This window comes from Pteropus alecto, unplaced genomic scaffold (genome assembly GCF_000325575.1).
Source record: "Pteropus alecto unplaced genomic scaffold, ASM32557v1 scaffold86, whole genome shotgun sequence".
Lineage (NCBI taxonomy): Eukaryota > Metazoa > Chordata > Mammalia > Chiroptera > Pteropodidae > Pteropus > Pteropus alecto.
Genome location: NW_006442109.1, coordinates 34,849,038 through 34,857,740, shown reverse-complemented (window position 1 = coordinate 34,857,740; position 8,703 = coordinate 34,849,038).

Below are 8,703 nucleotides of genomic sequence, written 5' to 3'. Positions count from 1 at the left end.
CACCTCAGTCCCTAGATAAGGAAAAGAAGATACGAATTTGTTATTTAAATCATACATCTATTAATTTCTATTATTGATTTGCCTATTAAGTGAGTAAAGGGAAACAGGTTTGGTTAATATATTTCTTTAAGAGTAAAAAGAAAGACCTTTGGCTTTGACCTTCTGGCAGTTAGACGCATATTAGGGAACAGCTACAACCAACTTCTTTTTGCCACCTCAATCCTAGCCAAAGGTCTTATAAACGGCATTATTGAGGTATATTAATATCATAAAATTCACCAATTTTAAGTGTAGAATTAAATGTTCTACAGCCAGTGTCAGGCAGCCAGGGACTGGATTCCAGGGATATGGAGTTTGGTGATGTCTCATACAGCCTGTCAAATGGCTCAGAAAGCAAGACCACATGTCCTTGCCCCAGCCAGGCTACTAGGCACACTCACATTCATCTCTCAGCAAGGCATGTCAGAGGATTCAGGAGAGTGCAGAAGGCCGAGGCCCACAATGGCCCTGAAGTGGAAAACTAGGTGTCCTTAAGGGCCTGACTGGGATGCTAGAGTGACTTTAGGTGTCCTTCTGTGTCCGGGTCAAACAGGGACAGCCATGGCCTGCCTCATTTGCCCTTCCTGCTGTGGGAGTTGTGGAGATGTGCCACATACTTAGATGTCAGGGGAATTGAGTTCAAATAAGTGCCATGCTGTGTGTGTGTGTGTGTGTGTGTGTGTGTGTGTGAGAGAGAGAGAGAGAGAGAGAGAGAGAGAGAGAGAGAGATGCGAGAGTGTGGATATCCAGGCAGGAGGAAATGTGTGACTGTCTGCATGTGTGTACCTGTGTGAAAATTTCTTGAGTGTCCGGGTATGTTTTCAGGTGTTTAATGATGTGGGTGTTTGGTGTCTTTGTTAACATAAGAATGCAAATCAGCATGTGAGCACAGAGTGTCCTTTGCATGTATAATGTCCAGATAGGTGTGTGAGTGTTTCCTATATTTTTTGCCAGAGAGACCTATAAACATTGGGCTGGGCCTGGCCTGAAGGAAGGGTGTAACAAGTGAGGGGAATCATCTCAGTCCTATTGTGAGAGTTTGCTGGGTGGCAGAGGATGACTGAACTCTCTGCAGGCAACACATTAGGAGGTATGTAACTATCAGATCATGATGTCATGGACCTGATACTGATATGAACGTGGACTCCATCCATGTTTCAATAACGGATCTCGATTTCAAAAAGTCCAGGAATTTAAATCAAGAAGTCACCCCAAAGGGACTGCTGACCACATCACAACCCTGGATCATTGGGTGGGAGCTTCATCCACTGCATGCTGATGGGCACCAGGGCGATGCATAGTCTGCTCCTGCTGGCTAGCCTGCCCAGGTTAAGGGCAGGATCCACATCAGAACTAGAGCCTCCTGTTGCCAACGGGAAAGAGCCCCACGCAGCCTTTGGGGTCAAAGGAGGCCCAGTCCACCTGAGGCTAAAGCTTGGTCCAGGGCTCCGATAGCTGAAGAGGAGGCCTGGCTGTGGCTCATCTCACATGCTTTTCCACATAGTGAGTACAGAACCTTTCCTTTGCTCCAAGGTGACCACAGGCTTGAACCTCGGCTTTCCCTCGTAACATTATGGTGAATTTCAGGTGATTGTGGGAACACGGTTGTTCATGATGACCTGCATTTCCAGTGGCCAGCCATGCAATTCGGGCATTCCCAATGTATCAGCAGACTTGATGAGCTGATATAATTTGAAATGATTCAAAACTTCCAAAACTGTTCATCAATACTTGTTTTGAATTCAAAGGGAAAAAATGTATTACTTCTCTTATTATTTTAAGAAGAATGCATTCTATTTCCCTAATATATATTTTAAAATGTTTCTGTACTATTACACCTTTAGTTCATGTACCCAATATTATATATTCTAAATAGAAATTAACTTATTTTAGAATATCTACAGCAATCAAACCTATTATGTGTCTAAAATTGCACGCTTAATGTGCTCCTCTACAAACATCATTTTCCTTTTTCCTCAGTAATACAAGTGGAACTTAGACATGACTGCCTAACATAGAGTAGCATTCCTCTGCCTTTTCAAAGCCAAGTGTGGACATTGCCTACATTTTGAAGATAAAATGTGAGCTGATATAAAATTTGCAACTTTCGCCTCATTTGATTCAGAAAGTCTCTGGTTATGGACTTCTGCCCCTTTTCCCTTTCCATGGACTGAAGTGGCAATGATTGAACTTCTTTTGAAATAGAATGCTAAAGACAGAAGGTGCTAAATTGGCATAAGACCCTAAATGTCAACTTGGAAGAACAGCATGCAGAAGAGCCACCATCAAGCAGAAACCCTCATTTTAGACTGTCACATGAACTCAACATATTTGTTTCTTTTTTCTTTAAACCATTAAAATTTAAGGGTGTCTTTTTACAGCAGCCTAACTTAACCTAACTAATCATTTTATTCTGAGATTTAAAGATTTAATGATTGGCCATTTCAAAAATAAGATAAGATAATTGGGTCAAGGGAGGGGTTTAGGTTAACAATCCCATTCAGGATTCTACAATAAATGAATACTTTAGAACCTCTCTTTAATACTTAGTCGTATGTTGAAAACTATTTTTTCCTAAGGAATTCAAAGAAGTCATAATGGAAATTAAGACATTCCTGAGTTGTAAATATCAAACCTCAGGTCACAATGCTAATTATCTTAGATGCCTGCCCTCCATGTGTAACTCATGAGCATCCTCCTCCCACCCAACAAAAAAAACCAGAAATCTTACATTATAAATTTGTGTTCCCCAACATTTGATCACATGAAGCAAAAGTTTTTCTATCTGACTCAGTTTTGTAGGGGAGGTAGCATACATAGTTATGTAAAGTTCACATGTCACGGGAGCCCTCATAAGGAAATGAAGATCCAAAGGAATGACAATCCTACATGCTTCCACATTAAGTTGAACAAAAAGAGAGCTCTAGAAAATAACTAAACTTTGGAGGGGAACTAAAGGGAGATAAAAATTATTTTAACAAGGCCTGTTTGTATAGAATTCTCTTGGCTTTGACTCCCTGTTAAAGATTTTTTTTCTCCTTTTGCAATAAGAGCATCATTCATATAGGAATTTTTATCTCCTGCTTACTTGAAGAAAAGGAGAGATTAGAATGCCCTTCTTGTACTATTGTTTTTTTAAGTGCTTTTTGCTCAAATAATCGTTACACTAAAGTAGCATAATCATGTGTTGTGTATTCTGCCATCCTTCCACTCCAACACAAAGGCTCATCGTGATAATTGGGGATTAATAACAGAGTTTGGCATTTCTGGAAGTTATGTGCATCTAGCTGAGGTAGGAAATGAATTTGAAAAAATAAAAGAGAGAAGGAGACATGAAGTTTGTAGGAACCAATTACTCTATTTTTTTTCCTTTTTTATTTCAATAAGGAAAGAGACTCTGTTGGCTATCACAGAAATCTGAAAAAGTGTAAGTATTTTGCCAAAGATAGTAGTTTAATCACAAAAGTATTCTACCATGAATGCTGTTTTAAAAATGACAAACTAGGAAATATTACAATATAATGAGAAAAGGTTCTAAAATGGTTGTTATGTCATTAGTTGTTTTATACTAATAAAATATTGTCAAACTATCTTAGTTGAAATGGTACTAGCTACCGTGGTAGATAAGCCCCGAAATTTCTTGCTCACATAACTGTTCATTGTGGGTATTGCTACTTAGGTAGCTATTCTCCAAGTTGTGATTCAGAAGACTAAGCTTCTTTTATATCTTATATCTACAATTGTCAACATATGGCTCCCAAGTTTTCTCGTGTTTTTGCCATTTCACACATCCAACAGGGGAAAAGTTTAAATCAGACCAGGAAATGATGCAGACCATATTGTTCCACATTTTATTGGCCATAATTCAGTCACATGGCTCCATCTAGCAAGTGAGGTTAGGAAATGTAGTCTAACTGTATGCCTAGGAGTAAGAGGAAACCAGTTAGGAGGCCCGGGAACTCTGCTATGTACTTGTCAAAAAATCTTCGAAAGCACGATAATGCATCAATGATAAAGAGATGATTGGTCAAGAAGATAATCATCAGCCTTAGTTATTTTTTAATAGTTCATTCCATGTTTTAGGTCAAATTTAAGCCTACATACACATTTAGATTCTGTTATTTGCACTTATTCAAAAAGTAGTAACTTCTGCCAATACTTAATATGACTTTTTTATTATCCAAATTTCTGGGTGCCTTATAGAAAACAACAACAACAAAAGTCCTGTTCATTATCCAAATAGTACTGAATCCATTATGGCAATTCTATTAATTCTTAATGTAGGATTTTCTTCATAAACTGCAGGATGCAATGACATTAACAAATTGCTTTATGTGTTAGAATAAGAAATTAACTGAGACAGTCAGGGCACTATTTCCAAGTGTTAGAAATGTCCTTCTGGAAGGTCAAAAATTCTATCCAATGTTCTCAAATGACTGCTATTAATTTTAGATGTGAATGATGGCTAGTTGTTTCTTCTCTAACTTAACAATTTTATTAATAGAATCTATTTGCAGTTAGTAGTTCTATGAAGAGAATGTAAAAAATGGTAAATTATTTGTTGAAAAAAATATTTTCAAAAGGTGGCAGTAAGTAAAGACAATTAAAAAAAGAAAAGAAAAGAAAGCTAAAGGAGCAATGCCATGATGAGATCTCTGACCTTGGCCTTAGGGCCACAGTGTTTTAGCTAGAAAAGTTAATGAGCAATACGATAGGGAAGACTGGAGGCATATTTCTATTAACAAAGAAATGAGCTCCAAATGAAAGTCCAGAGAAAAAGCAAACAATTGGTTGCGTTTATATAAGGGAAAGTGTTCTGCACCATCTTTTCTTCTCTTGAGGCTTCCAAGGAATGACTAGGTATGGGGCAGGAAGTTTTGGAAAACGAAGATGGGAATTTTATTGGACTGAAACTGTGAGGAAGTTTTGGACCCATCTCAAATAATAAGTACTTTATTGTGTGAATATCACCTAGATAATTTAGTGACAAACACAAGTGAGTTTTCATCCATCTTAGTTCTTGAGAAGACTGAAATGAAGACATTCAAGGAGGATCAAAAAGTAGAAAACTATGTTTTCTAAGAATTGGATTCCACAGGTTACCATGTCAACTCAAAAGGATGGGATTTGGTAATCATATACATAATGAAGAAAATAGCCTTTAAAATAAATTACCAATAATTCTTATTGTTTTAAATATAGTTTACATATCAATGTCTTACATATGTGTTATGTAGGATTTTCTGCTATATTTATATTGCATCATTTAATTTAGCACTTAGTTATTATAAAGACAACATTTTATGAAAGGAAGTAAACTAGTTGATTGAGTGTAGTAAATGTTCCCAGATGCATCACCTACCTCCTTCTACACTATCTTAGCTCTAACTGAAAATTCTTAGGTAGCTTTTAGATATTATCAGAGGAGTGAAATCTAAATTCCAGAATATGATAAAGTGGTCTATTATATGAAGTCTTCATTTTTCTTGAATCAATTTGTATCATTGTGTAACTTCCAATTTAGCTCTAGATAGATTAAATTACTACAATATTCTCCCATATTCCTTATTTATACTTCTGTACATATTGAGTATTTAGTGTGGAACATCCTTCCACATTTTTGTGGAGTGGCTAAACTCTACTTCCCTTCTAAATACAATTCAAATCTATGCTGTTCGTGTTCAGATACAGTTAAATGTTTCTCCAACAAGCTTCCTCAGTACTGTGAGCTTCTATTATTCTGTTTCACAGTGTACTGTATTTTTCATAGAGTTCTTCATTTCTACCCATAGTTGAAAACCTCTGGAATACATGATTGAAAACCTCTGCCTTTTAAAATGCCCAGAACAAGTAAATCATTGTGAGAAAACTGTCCCCTGTGAGTCCTAACATACTAATGAAAGCACATTGTTTTAACTCGGAGACAAAAATAAAACATGAAAGAAAATTCTACTATGTTTTCAGAAGAGCATTCTAAATCATTCTATCACTTTTATCTAATTATGAAGCAATCCTAAATTACAGTAATTTTAATGTCATTATTTTTTTCAATAAATTCTTCACTTCCAAAAGACACACACACACAACCACACACACACACACACACCATGGATTGAATTGTTTCCCCCTAAAATTCATACGTTGAAGCCCTAATCCTCATTGGAACAATATTTGGAGATGGACTTTTAGCAAGGAATTAGGTTTAGATGGACCAGGGCAGTGGACTTGTCTTGCAATGACAGCTCTTACAAGAGAGACATCAGAGAGCTTGCTTGCTCTCTATCACTTTCCTCTAAGTGAGGATAAGTGGAAAGGCAGCTTTTTGTAAATTTGGAAGAGAGTCTAACCATGCAAGTGCCCTGATCTCAGATTTCTAGTCTCCAGAACTATGAGAAAATAAATGTCTACTGTATAACACAGAATATCACATAACAGTCTGTGATATTCTGTTATGTGAGCCTGACCTGACTAAGAGTGTACACACGAACTCTATAACTATACTATAGTTTTTTAAAATCTCTTTTTATTTTAATGTTATTTTCTTTTCAATTACAGCTGACATTTAATATTATATTAGTTGCAGGTACACAGCATAGTGCCTAGATATTTTTATAATTTATGAAGTGATATCCCCGATAAGTCTTGTACCTGGCACCACACATTATTATTATAATATTATTAACTATAGACTCTATGCTATACTTTACATCTTTGTGACTAGTAACTATTTTGTAACTACTAACTTGTATTTCTTAATCTCCTCAACTTTTTGTACCCTGACCCCTCTTCCCTTCTGGCACCATAAGTTTGTCCTTTGTATCTATAAGTCTGTTTCTGTTTTGTTTGTTTATTTTGTTCTTTAGATTCCACATAGAAGTGAAATCATGGGCTCTTTGTCTTTCTCAGTCTGACTTATTCCACTTAGCATAATACCCTCTAGGTCCATCCATGTTGTCACAAATGGTAAAATTTTATTTGTGTGGTGAGTAATAATCCACCATGTCTTCTTTATCCAGTCATCTTGATGGACATGGATATCACTGAATTTTTTTGAAAATATCACCTCAGATGTTTGTCAAAAATTAGAAAATATAGAGTATCTGGTAAGAAACTAAATGTCTACTTCTCACCATCAAGATCATTAGTCAGTTGCATTTTAAACCCCAAAACATAATGTTGTACTTTTCAAAGCTTGTTTTTATCATTTTTAACAGATCCAATATTTATCAAAGCATTACTGAAACTGATATTCTTTACACAAAATTGTCATTTTAACTATATTAACTTTTAAAATAAATACAATGTTAACTTAGAAAAGTTTAAACTAGAATTGGAAGTCAACCTCAATGATAATTTTATTTTGCATCAGTATTTAGAGACCAAAACAAAACAAAAACCTTCAATGTATTATAAAACCTGATAAGAATCAAGACCTACGTTCCTCTTGTGTGAAGCATGGGATTTCTCCAGTTTGTAAGACATGAATTATCATTGTGGCACTGCTGGACATCACAGCTCATCATCATCAAAAGCAACAACCACCAACTTAAAGAGTAATAAAAATTCAAGTTAAAAAACTTATTAACAAGAAGAAAATAAAGCATCATTTTACTATGTATATTTTAATCACTGGGCCGCCTGGATCCAGAAGGGGGAGCACTGCAAACCAAGTGGCAGACATTGTACTAGTGTATGGTACATATATTTTCATTTAATCTTCCCATCAGGCAGATGTTATTATTTTTATTTATCACAGTTGAGAAAACTCAAGGAAATTGAGATACTAACTCTATGATAAAAAAACTACCAGTAAAGAAGGAATATGATGTAACATCTCTCCAATGATAAACCCTTTTCCACAATTCCAATGGTGCCTGCAGTGAAAACATGTGCCTTCATAAGCACTGACACTTATTTGAAAGTGTTAAATTCAGTCACATTGATAGCAAAAAGTTTATTGACTTGCAATAAAAATAAATTAATTTTTCCAATGAATTAATTGTATGCAGGATTGTAGGGCAGAAATACTAGGTCTGGAGGACAAAATTAGAAGTCTATATTTTAACACATTTTAATATACGTGCTTTTAAAAACAAAGGCAACATATAGAACCCAGTTCATACTGTATAGAAAAAATTGTTCAAATAACACAAACTCAAGAAAATCTTTAGTCTTAAGATGTGATGGTTGTATATTATTTATCACTAAAATAGATTTTCTGATTTATCACTTTTCTGATAACCTATATTATGTCAAAAGAATTCTGATGCTTATTTTAAGAAATACTATTTTCAAAATTATGTGATCTCTACAATATAATTTCAGAAGCTGGACATTACTAGTCTAAACTAATACAACCTATAACATGGAACCATAAGCAAGGTTCATTATGAGAGACAAGATTTACCTTGGGGTACAATTTTCAAAAACGGATAAAATAATGTGTGCCTCCCAAATACTGTATGTCCTGGTGGAGATTGTTGATTTTTCTAAAAAGCTACACTTTTTATAAAATATTGAATCACAGCTTTCCTTTCACCCTGACAGGGCAGGAATATTCAAATGTTGGGAACTGCCTGGGTTCCGGGGGCCATATTTTCACTCAACTCCTAAGAGACAGGTGCCTACCCAGTACCCTTTATCCTTGACAAGAATGTTCCTTTT